The sequence below is a fragment of the Misgurnus anguillicaudatus genome, chromosome 24 (genome assembly GCF_027580225.2).
Source record: "Misgurnus anguillicaudatus chromosome 24, ASM2758022v2, whole genome shotgun sequence".
In the NCBI taxonomy this organism is placed as follows: domain Eukaryota; kingdom Metazoa; phylum Chordata; class Actinopteri; order Cypriniformes; family Cobitidae; genus Misgurnus; species Misgurnus anguillicaudatus.
In genome coordinates, this window is record NC_073360.2 from 24976461 (window position 1) to 24988985 (window position 12525).

At 36.3% G+C, this 12525-nt stretch overlaps 1 protein-coding gene across 1 annotated transcript in view; it reads right to left on the reverse strand.

The window, feature by feature from the left end:
- The window catches only part of LOC129438171 (sialate:O-sulfotransferase 1), a 36097-nt gene extending 33562 nt beyond the window's left edge, over positions 1–2535 (reverse strand). Inside the window, exon 1 of the mRNA XM_055196785.2 lies at positions 2378–2535. The gene's annotated coding sequence lies outside the window, so the exon portion shown is untranslated. The remainder of the gene's footprint in view (positions 1–2377) is intronic.
- Positions 2536–12525: the final 9990 nt, after the last annotated feature.

Genomic DNA, 12525 nt, shown 5'->3' on the forward strand with positions numbered 1-12525 from the left:
TTATCTTTACAGAATAAAACTATAACAGCCTCATGCAAAGCATTCTGGGAACCAGAAATCATCATCTACCTTTCTGTTTTTTGCTTCAGATTTTGTTTCCCAGAATGTTTTGCTTGATGCTGTTTTTTTAGTTTTACTCTGTAAAGACAAAGACTTGTAAATCTTAAATGTTCATTTAACTTTGAACAAAATGTTGCCAGTAAATAACATAAATTTAAATCTACGGTAAGTTACCGGTAACCCAGCTGCAATTTCTACAGATTTTTTTTACAGTGAAGGGTTATGGCATAAATCCTACCCATTCTCACCAAGATGCGTACAAATGACACGCAGTGTTATTATCGTGCAATAGATGCGCCAAATTCCGATTTTGCGTGCATATGATACGCCAGTCCTTCCCATTCACTTATATGGCGAATCGTTTCGTCATTTTATTTATTGTTTTCTCATTATTTTCTGTTTTTTTTAAACCATTTTGGCTTGTGTTTAGGGTTAGATTTAAGATTTGTTTAAGCAGGTCATTTAATATACGTTTCTCCATGTTTTGTCTATATTTAAGCCATGGTCGCTTGGAGTTGGGGTTAGAGATGGGGTTTGGGTTAGGATGTCATTTTTATATAACAAAAAGTTGTTCTAACCCTAAACCCAAGCGACAATGGAAAAAAAAACAGAAAACAATAAATAAAACGACACGAAACAATTCGCCATATAAGTGAATGGGAAGGATTGGCGTATCATATGCACGCAAAATCGGAATTTGGCGTATCTATTGCACGATAATCACACAGCGTGTCATTTGTACGCTTTTTGGTGAAAATGGGTTGCATAAATCAGTCTAGTCTATTAAAATGCTTATACTGCCTGAACTGCCAATTTATTTCCATTTACTAGGACAAGGATTGGGCGGTATTTACCTGAATTCATATATCGGTAATTTTGGGATGAATGTCGGTATACAATAAATATCTTGGTGTTTTCTACAAGGTATTTACATGCAAGTCACAGTCTCATGTGCGATGTCACAATCACCTTTAATAAAATAATGTATCAAGGGTTATCAAGGGTTTCACCTTCAATAAAATAATATATCAAAGGGTTACCTCCGTGGGGTTACCTAGTACCTACTATAAAAATACATCTGCACAACATGCAAAACCTGGTTGTAAAGCTTACGTCTGGTCTGACCTCAGTGAACATTTCTGGCAAAGCTTCGGTTGCAAATGAGGGACATTTTGGTATTGTCTCTGTATTATCCCGCAGGGGAAAACACAAATATATTACTAAAACTCAATATACCGCCCAGTAATTAAGACCTGATCAAGGCTAGTAAAACACTTTGACTGCTTCAGTTACAGTAACTGAGCCTTAACCTAAAATATGTCTTGCAGTAATTACTGACTTGACCTTGTCGCCGGAGAATTAATCACATAATGAAAACCTTTGAGGCTTTTTGACAAAAGTAAAGGTCTGCTGGGTATTTTAAAAACTTTTCATAAAGTCAAGAAAATGATAAATGCACCTTTAATAGCACCTTTTCAGAGCAGGTCGAAAACACTAGCACAAGGAGAGTTCTTTGACACAGAGACCCCTGATACAATGTAATCATAAAGGATTATGTATTCATTCAACTCTATAGCACAGATGCCACTCTTGAGGTCAGGTTGGTTGCCCCATTGGCGGCAAATGTATGCTGCTGAAAGGTCAACCATGACAAAATGATCTTGATTAACCGTGTGAGGCATGAATGCTGAAGTCTGCCTCATTAACAGTCGGTCTGGATATATTCCACATTCATAGCTATGAAGAACTAAAGATATAATGATGAAGAATGAGAGGGGGAGACCTAATGAAATCTATGCCATCTGCACACACTCAAGACACATGAGTGCTGCCGGTAAGATAAGCTAATTCACTATTTCACCTTTTATGGCAAAATTATTCCAATAAACTATTGAATTTTTTTTCGTAAAACGTTCTTTGTGGGGCTGTATGGTTCCATGAAGAACATTCACAGAACCTTTACGTTGCACAAAAGGTTCTTTGTAGCCTATTAAAAGAAGTGATTATTTTAATAACCTTAGACTTAGTAACTGTTATGACCTACCACACACGAGCAAGCTTAAGTCTTCTTTTGTGTATTGCTTTAAAGTACAGTCATATTTTACTCATGAAGATTTAACATTATTTGAGCACTACACACGACTATTCATTTGCACAAGACATGTTTGCATTCATTTTAAATCCCACTATACAAAATAAATATAAATGTATTAAAGTTCAATTGTATGTAATGCACATAAACTTTGCGATACATTTAAGGAAACGTGTTACACTTAACCCTAAAGAAATGCATTTTAAAAGAAGATATTACCCTTACCTCCTTTACCTCCTGGCAATGAAGAATAAAGTAAACGACAGCATACAAAAGCAACAATGCGCACGCATTGCGAATCTTCAGATGTGCCCGTGTTTTGAGACTCGTCTTGACGAGCACGAGCAGTCGCAACAAGCATCTCTCTCATCTGAAGCGAGCCGCATCTCTATGGCGCTCGCTTTGTGTCATTTCTTTCCAAACCAAGCTTAAAGACGTGTTAACGTGCGCGTGACATGCGCGTAAAGAACGTGCGTCTGTTATACGCGTGGAGAACGTGCGTTCGTCTTAACGTCATACTACCGTGTCTAATTTATATGCGCGTGGAGAACGTGCGTTCGTCTTAACGTCATACTTATCGTGTCTAATTTCAAAATAGTGCACATAAACTGTTATACAGTTACTTGTATGAAGGGCTTGTGTTATTTAGGACACCATTCAAACAGTGATGGCTGTAAAATCCGATCATTTAAGATATTTTCAAATTAGATAAGTAATTTCAACAGCAGATAGAAATATCACATAAATAGCTATTTAAAATAGACTTTTAAAGTAAATATTTAACATCCTTGAGAAAAATCAAGGCAATATACTTTGATCAAAAAGGTAATCTCACAACAAATGCATGCATTGGGACAGGAAATATACTAAAATGAATAATAAAATAAACTAGACTAGGCCGGGCATCATTATGCTCTGTGTATCTGTTATAAAAATGAAATCCTAGCAAGCTCATATAAACTTGTAAATGCCAAAATTAAAGGAACCCAAACATATATAAAACTAAATAAAAAATAAGACCGCCAGTAGGTGGCGGCAAGGCATTGTTATATTTTGGCAAATGTTCCACTTCTTTCAAAAGGACATATGATTTTCTAATACAATTTTAAAGATGAAAACTACTTACTACAGGAACATAATTGTAAATATTTTTTAAATCCTCAAAAAAAATTTCTCAGTTTGCAGATTTTCATTATATTTAAAAATTATTTTCCAAATTCAATCACACAGAATTGAAACATGTGAATTTAAAGTTGCTGCATTATAAATTGCAATCTAGGTAATTATATGCGCTGTTGTTGGTTCATATGGCATGTTATATTTTAATGTTTTAATGACATAATCTTGGCTGTAAATGATCTATAACACAATGTTATCCTGTTAATGTCAATGTCCTGTAGAAAATTATGATTTTACACCAATAGCTTTGACTTCAATAGTCATGAAATGTCTTGAGAAATACATGGTTTGTCTTTTAAAAACTCAGGTAGGCCACAAACTTGATTCCTGGCAGTTTGCCTACAAATGCCAGAGAAGCACAGGCGATGCCATAAGTAGCATCACCCACCTGGTCCTTGACGACACTAAGGCCTATGCACGTCTTTTCTTTATTGACTTTAGTTCAGCGTTCAATACAATACAGCCCTATTTACTGTTAGAAAGTCTGAAGAATATGTGTGTTAGCCCCTTTATTATTAGATGGTACTATTCTTTCTTAACAAATAGGATGTAGTATGTTAGAGTCAATAAAGAAGTTTCACAACTAAAGCCTATAAGCACAGGGGCCCCTCGGGGGTGTGTGAGTTCCCCAGTCCTCTTTACCATCTACACAAATGACTGTGTGAGTAAACACCCACACAATTATATTGTTAAATTTTCAGATGACACTGCCATCTTGGGCTTATTATATAGGGATCAAGACACAGCATCCTATCACTCCAAAATTAAGCAGTTTGTAGATTGGTGTGACGCTCACCATCTAGTTGTGAATGTGAAAAAGACTGAGGAAATGATCTTTGACCCTAGAGCAGTTTCTGAATCAAGTTTAGTGAGTATCCATAGCACTCCCATACGTCAGGTCTCTTCATATACGTCAGGTCTCTTCTTATAAATATCTTTGTGTTTTTATGGACTGCTCACTTACATGGCATGTTCATATAGAAAGTCTTTGTTCTAAGCTCCGGCAGAGGATGTATTTTTTTAGAAGATTGAGACTGTATGGTGTCGTTAGCGGGCTCTTGTTCTTATTTTTCCATCTAATCTTAGAGAATGTTATACAGTATGGCATGCAGACCTAGTATGGCAATTTGAAAGTTCAGTTAACGTCCAGGTTGGGGCGTCTGGATAAAACTGCACTAAAGATTGTAGGTCATTCAGACCAGGGCTACATGCAGGCACTCTATAAAAAGTCAGTTCTCAGGGAGGCACGGAAAATTTTAGATAACCCCACACACATCTTGTATAAGGAGTTTGTCCTCCTATACCTTCAGGTAGACGTTTCAGAGTACCAAAATGCAAATTAAATGCATATAAAAACTCTTTTATTCCAACTGCCATAAAGATGATTAATGATAAATAGCCGGTTGTTTGTACGTTACCCAGTATGGAGCTTTGGACTGGATTGTTCCTTGTTGTAATGTGTGTACTGTGTGTGTGTGTGTGTGGGGGGGGGGTTGTATGTGTAACTGTTGTTTTCTAATTGCCATGTATGAGCTGTGTACGTTTGTAATGCAGTGATTGTGAGGCCCAAGACAAATTTCCCCTGGGGGACGACAAAGTAAAGTATACAGTGAACACAAAGAAAACTGTAGCCTATCATAGATTACAAATTTTGGTATTTACATTCAATGGCAAATTAATAATAGCATAACCATTCAATAAATGTGTTTATCATTTTCATTTGGTGTGCTCTATATTCAAGTTAAAAACCTTAGGTGGGGGAGGGGGTCAGATAGTCTGTGCACACTTTATCACTCTCATTGCTACCCAAGCTCAGAGTAGCATTGTTCACATACACTATAGCAGACTATTTGAAAATTAAGCCTTGATGGTCTCAACGATTTAGCCAAATGGATAAACATTCTGGTCCATATAGTCCTGTGCATACTGTATATCATAACTGTAACTAACTAACTAACTAAATAACTAAATAACTGTCTGTTCATCATAACATTCTGGCCAAGGTGAAAATACTGCTCAATTACACTTTTATTTTGACAACATGACTAAGTATTTTGACTTGTTTGTGAATAATGACACAAGAACTTCTCATTCTGATGGCACCGATATGTTAATTTACATTCTTTTGAGAAATGAACAAAGATTAAATTTGAGCAAGTTGCATGCTTTTGCAGAAAATTCATTTTGTGATGCTGTGAGTATAAATTGCTTTGAGAAATGCATTTACTGGTTAGCAAATTTTGAGGATGATTCAAGAAATGTATCAAAGTCTATAACCTACATTAAGGCCAAACAGTATGTGCAAAAGGATAGTAAATAAAGTCCTGGGTTGTTTTTAGTAAATATTAGACAGACCAACACCGCTACACTCTAACAAATATTGCTTAAACTCAACAAAAGAACTAACATGCAACAGTTTGCATCAATTATTTTGAGTTAAGAAAACTACTTCTGAAATAAATTTCGGCCAACAAACTATATTAAGTTGGATGTACTTAAAATAACATTTAGGATAACATTTAGAGCTTTGACATGCTGTGAAAAAGGTGCAGTGCAGTATTTTTAAAGGTGCTTGAATTTGCATATTTTGGATTTAAAATGACTGGCTTCATCAGTACATCAAGACTTATTTGCCAAAACTGGGACAAACAAACACATGAATGGAGACCAGAGCCAAAGGGGATTTTGTATGAGCTAATGAAATAGAAATATAAGAATTCATATTTTATTTGTCTAATTTTAATAGGTAGATTAAGTCACTTAAGAATAAGATGGTTGAAATGAATTAAATTACGTGAAAATCATGAAACCGCACTCTTGCAAATCTCAAAGTATTACAGTACCTTTGTTTGCCTGTAGGTGCCCCTCAGTCATAAACGTAAAACTCCGCCAATGAAATTGACTGAAATATTTTCCTTTGAATACACAACATCTAGTAGTGCAAACATTTTTTAAGGTGAGCGTTATAACTACGTCTTTCAACATAACATTGTCAGTTTATTCTGACTATTTAAACAAGACTAAGTAGAGAAATTTAGATCTGATGTAGATTTGCTAAATTGTTACAACATGTGAAACATTGTTCCCCCCTTTTTGCTCAAAACAAAAATACACTCATGTGAAACTGTTCCATGTAATGTGGACGACAGTTTCTGTACAGTTTGCAATCAACAACCGTACATTTAAACAAACAAAATCAATTTTTATTGATTATCAAAGGTGTTTTAAAGAAAATAATTTTGGGGGGGATAAAGGAAAGCATGAATCATAATTGTTCTATGGGTCAGTATTTTCTCTACTCTAGTCGATTTAGGGAGTGGAAGTGATAATGCAAGTGGTCCTCTGCAGCCATCTACTGGTTAGATGAATTAGTGGTAATTTCTTGTTTTAATTTAGTTTCAAGTGTTTGTTTTTCCATAAACAAAATGCATCAGTTGCTTCTCTATTACTGCTCCTCTGTGTATTTATCCGAGCTGTAAATTGTTTTGTCTGACTTTGGGTGAGATTTTTGTATGCTCTGCTCTCAACATTGTAGTTGCAAAAAATTGTAGTCAGGCTAAGATTTAATAAACTGCTAGACTTATAAATACTTTGATGTTTATAGCTCTATTAAATAGTACATTTATCTTAAATAGTTTTAAATGTAATGACATTACATCCTCAGTAGTAGCCTAGTTGAAGCAATAAAAAAATAGAACACTTTTAATACAACAGTTTAATACAATAATAAAACACTTTATCTTAATTTTTTAGCATACTGCTGTTTTATTTTCCCCTCAGCAGATCGTATGACAATACATGACAGTAGATACACTTAAATAACAAAGTTACGTCTAGCATTGGGATACATGATGTATGGTACAGAAATTCAGCATTCGATATAATCAAATGTAGTCCTACGTAAACTTTGCCAAAATAAACATGATTATCTCTAATGACAATTGGCCAATGAAATCTGATTGGCCCCTGTCTGATATTCATCATTGATTTAATAGCAAGTGCTCAGTAAATGTATAAGACAATCAGTGCTGGGCAAGCTACTTGGAAAATGTAGTGACCTAAGCTACCAGTTACTTTACATTAAATGAAGCTTCACTACACTGAAGCTACCCCCCTGGGAAATGTAGCAAGCTAAGCTACATCAATAGTAGCTTGCTACATCCAAGCTACTTTTTTATTTTTAACCAGTTTTCATTATGTAATTATGTATTCAGTTTCAATTTATCATTTTGGTAATTATAGGCAATACAAGCATAATGTAGGCCTAGGTACTTCACATTTTGGGGCTGTTTGCTAGACTTATCCTACTCCCAGAATAAAATGCATGTTTGAGCTGTCTTTATTTAAAAACACCTGGCCCTGACATATCTTAACACAAGGGTCTCCAACGGCGGCCCGCAGGTAGCCTGCACAGAGTCTGTGAGGTGCCCGCCAAAGCACATTCTATTAATAGTTTCAATTGTAATATTTATTACATGTTTTTATATTAGCTTGGCTTGATGACATAACCCAGTCAGAGGTAGAGCACGAGTCTTCACAGAATGCGAGTGGTAATGTTTTGTATGAATGAAGGCTGCACAACTCGAAAATATGGAACAAACGACGTCCTATGCCGATTCAAATGACGCGCTTATTCTCAAATTCAGGACGACTTCAGAAATGTTTGGAAAATTGTAGCTTGTGTGGAAGCTACCTCACTACTTGGTCAAAAAAAAGAGCTTATAGCTACTGAAAAGCTATTTGATTTAGAAAGCAGCTAAGCTACCGCCAAGCTACTGAAAAACTACTAGCTTCGCTACTTGTAGTGAAGCTACTGCCCAGCACTGAAGACAATAATGAAAAATAGACCGGTTCACGCGCCAGACAGACGCACGTTCTTCAGACGTATGGCAGACGCATGTCCTTTAGACGTTTCTACATACAGACGTAATCCACACGGTGATTTCTAACGTGACGCCAACATGACGTCTGTATAGATCAACAGCTACACGTTATTGACGTGTTTACGCGACGTGATATTTGCGTGTACGTCTCCATATAAAACAAATGGAGACGTACACGCACGTATACACGTGTGTTATCTGTCGTGCTTGTCAGTCTCGTCTCCAATCGACACAAAACGAGCGCCATACATCTCACTCTCTTTTCGCTATTTTGCTCCACTTCACGCGTGTCACTAATCCTCCTGCGTTTTCTTATTTCGCACGTCTGTGAAACCGCTATAATCCGTATCTAAATCCTTGTTGTGTCTCCATCGCTTTGCGGTCCCACGTTTCTTTGGGAACGCACACAAGAGCCCAGCTGTTTTTAAGTCGGACAGCGCTGCCTGTGTGCGCATGCGCCGAAGTCGAAGGGACCAGACCGCACCAGGGGAAGAGAGTTCGGATCAGAAAATAATCACTTGATGCAAACCACGGTTATATGAGCTGTGAATCTCGAGCTTTTTCACTTCAAGACACTCCATTTTATGTTTACACACAAAAAATATCATTTAACTTGGCATAACAAGAAAGTATTTTTGTTATAAACATAATCAAACACTAAACATATTTAAATGTTTAATTGATTTTCATCGTGTTTACATTTTAAGTAGCCTATAGGTATTGATCGTCAAGCACTCAAAATTGAAAAATAAAATAAAATCAAAAAGTAAATTGATCAGATTGGAGTATTGATCAGATTATATTATTCATTTATAGTAGTTTCATCGGACGCACGTGAAACACGTCTGGATCCGAACCTTACTTCCGGTTTCGTTTTTTGAATGATCTGACTAGTTGCTAAACTGATCTCTTGAACAAATGCCTCGTCGAAAATAACAAATGTTTTGGTTTCCTAGGTAATCTATTGTTTTTTTGCTTGTTATATAAATAAACTACGTTAAGAACTTTGTTGTTATTTATTCTTAGAGGAGTTTACCGGAAGTTACGTGCGGACCGCGACTATGGAGGACCTCGGGAGTCATGCAAAATGTAATAAAGATCTTCAATGTTTGGTGACTACCTGGACAGTAGGGGTAGCAATTGGTACATTTGTTTAAAAATTCATTAATTAATCTATAAATAAATAGACAAAGTTACAAAAAAAATTATGTAACATTTTATTAGGCAATAAAAAGTGAGGTTATAAAAATAATGAAATATTAATCCCTTAATAAATAGTTCAAATTAACATAACAATTCACAAAAACAACATAAAACACTCAATAAGTTCATCATTTTAAATTGCATTTACAAATTAAATAATGGAATTTCAAAATTTATTTCAAAAAGCGATTTAAAAAGAGAAATAAATAACTGGATTTATAAATTAAACTACAAATACAGGGTTGAATTGGGCATTTAAATGGGCGTTTCCGTTTGGCATTTCTGTTTTCATTTTCCCGATGGTTCTCCTTGTTCTTTTCGCTATTTGATCGCTATTCGGTTTGCTTTTCATTTTGGCCTCTCTATTTGGCTTTTCCGTGACTCTTTGGGTCCTCATCCAAGATCTATAAATCTGCGCATGATGTACAATCAGAGCCAATCAGGGAGCTTGTTACATCCACCTGGCCATAGCTAATTTGCATTTCTCATTTGACCATTTGCAAGGACACAAGGAGTCACGGAGGGGCTAGGTGGAGAGGCTGAAATGAAAAGCAAATCGAATAGCAAAAAGAATGGGGAAAACCATCGGGAAGTGAAGACAAGAATGTTGAACGGAAGTGCCCTTTTAAATGCCTAGTTTGGACCTGTATTTGTGGTTCAATTTTTAAAATGATGAACTTATTGGGTGTTTTATGTTGTTTTTGTAAATTGTTTTATTACTTTCTACGTTATTTTTATAATCTCATTTATAAATTAATTAATGAATTTTTGAACGGATGTATTAATTGCTATTTTTGGTGTCCAGGTAGTTATTAAATATTGAAGTTCTTTATTACATTTTGCATGACCCTTGTGGTCCTCCATACGCGACAGCCGCTTGGTTACTGCTGAAACCGTCTATTCACAGAATACAATTAGACAAAGTTTATCCATATACACAATAGATTATTTTTGCTCTTTTATTTGATCTTGTAAACAACATTTTCTGTTTCTAAGAAGTAATAGTGCATATCTCAGTAAACCTACTAACACTGATCTCAGTTCAGAGTGGTGAAGGCTGGCTTGAAAGGAAAGTGGGTTAAAATCTGACAATAAGATTAGAGATAGCCTCAGAGCAATTCAAATATTAAAATATTTGTATGTTAATGTGTGTGTGGGGGGGGGGGTGCAGAAAAGCTAAAGAAAACCTATTCAGTCATCTTCACAGGCAACCATCTAAGATCCATCCATTTCTTTCACTGTCACTGAGTCTTGAAATATGATGCATTCAATAAAATGAATATACTCTGTAATAAGGAAGTTAAACATTAATTTTTTTATTTTCAAGCCACAGTCTAATTGATAACAGATGTAAATGTTTTTTGGTTGAATACCCAATGCATTATACTGCTAACAAGCGAGCTTACAGCACAGAGAGCTCGCTCATCACATTCACGCTCGGTTCTCTGGGAGTGTAGTCGCTGTATGCTGCTAAAGAAGTACCAACATTTATCAGCTCTAAAAAAAACACTGCTGCCTGTGTAGTCGTATATGACACCAATGCACACACACATAGGCTACACATAAACCCACACAGACACGAAATAAATAATTTATGAATTAATAAAGACACAGTGGCTGAGAGAAGCAAGAATAGACATACATCTACTGTTGTGAACTAATGATCATGAAACTCGCTGATGTTTATGTGTGTGTATTTGGGTGTGTGTGGGTTAGTCTATATGTGCTTTACGGGGACATGAATAGTAATGACATGTTTATTATGCTATAAACATGGTTTACGGAGACACAGGAAGTATTTAATTTTCATAGACTTCCAACAGGTTTTTGTGACGGTTGGGGTTATAGGGAATGGGGTATAGGGAATAAAATATACAGTTTGTACAGTATAAAATGCATTGCGTCTATAGAATATGCTAACGTGTGTGTGCGTGTGTGTGTGTGTGTGTGTGTGTGTGTGTGCAATGCTTCTGTTGCTTACACACAAATGCACATGCTGTACTGGATAGCTCAACTGGTAAAGCGCTAAGGTGCTACACCATCGGTTATATTTCAAGGGTTAACACAGTACAGCCTTGAGGGCTTTAGAAGTCAGTGTGGATAAAAGCATCTGCTAAATGAATAAATGTAAATGTATGTGCATGAAACAGCAGCACATATGCCCTACATACAGTACCACGACTGCAGATGCAAGAGAGAGGGAAGCAACTGTTGTTGTAACCTAATGAGCATATTTAGATGCAAGGCACAAAATGAATCGGGGCCCATTTACTCCAGGTCTGAAGACAGAAACAGGGACTGCCATTTATACTGAAAACTCCCTCGGCAACATTTTAGATAGAAAAAGAGATCAGATGACTGGCTAGATGACTAGTTTACACTGGCAGCTTCTTTCAGGCCCCCCAGCACGTATACGAAGCAATTTAGGGGTCTTGAATTAAAGTCCACGGAAAGAGAGAGAGAGAGAGAGAGAGAAAGAAAGCGATGGATAGGTTCCCATGCTCGCATGCCTGTTGTGTTCTGGCAGCACTTGACTGGGAGTAGGAAGATAAATTGTATGCAGATTGATTGTGACGCTGATGAATGCAGTCTAATGCATGAAAGGTGGAAAAGGTTGCCCAATCACTTTTAGCAGAAAGCTACATAGACTTTTTCTAACGCCGCTATGTGTGAAGTGTGTCGTGGCTGCTTGATTGCTAAATAGGTAAAGTGATCATTTCATTGGAGTAATGTCTTACTATACTTCGGGATTATCTTTAGGTTTGAATGTAGATATGATGAATGTTCAACAACAAGATTGCAATTATGTTATCATGCTTGCGAGGGTAATTGGATAGAGCCCAGATACATATTTTTCAAAGTGGGGTTAGTGGATAATTTAAGTCTTTTCTATCACCCCCCTGTTTATAACAAATGAGCTCTACCTCATATACTGTATAGAGTTTTACAGCACCAGACAATGAGTGTATTAGCATTCAGAGACCTACTTGCGCTATCATTTACAATTTCATTAAGTTAACATAAGCATTGTCGTAAATCTCTTCATACCCACGATGCCTCTCTCAACGCCTTTGTTTAGCACGTTTTATATTGTAAGGGAGTAATTGT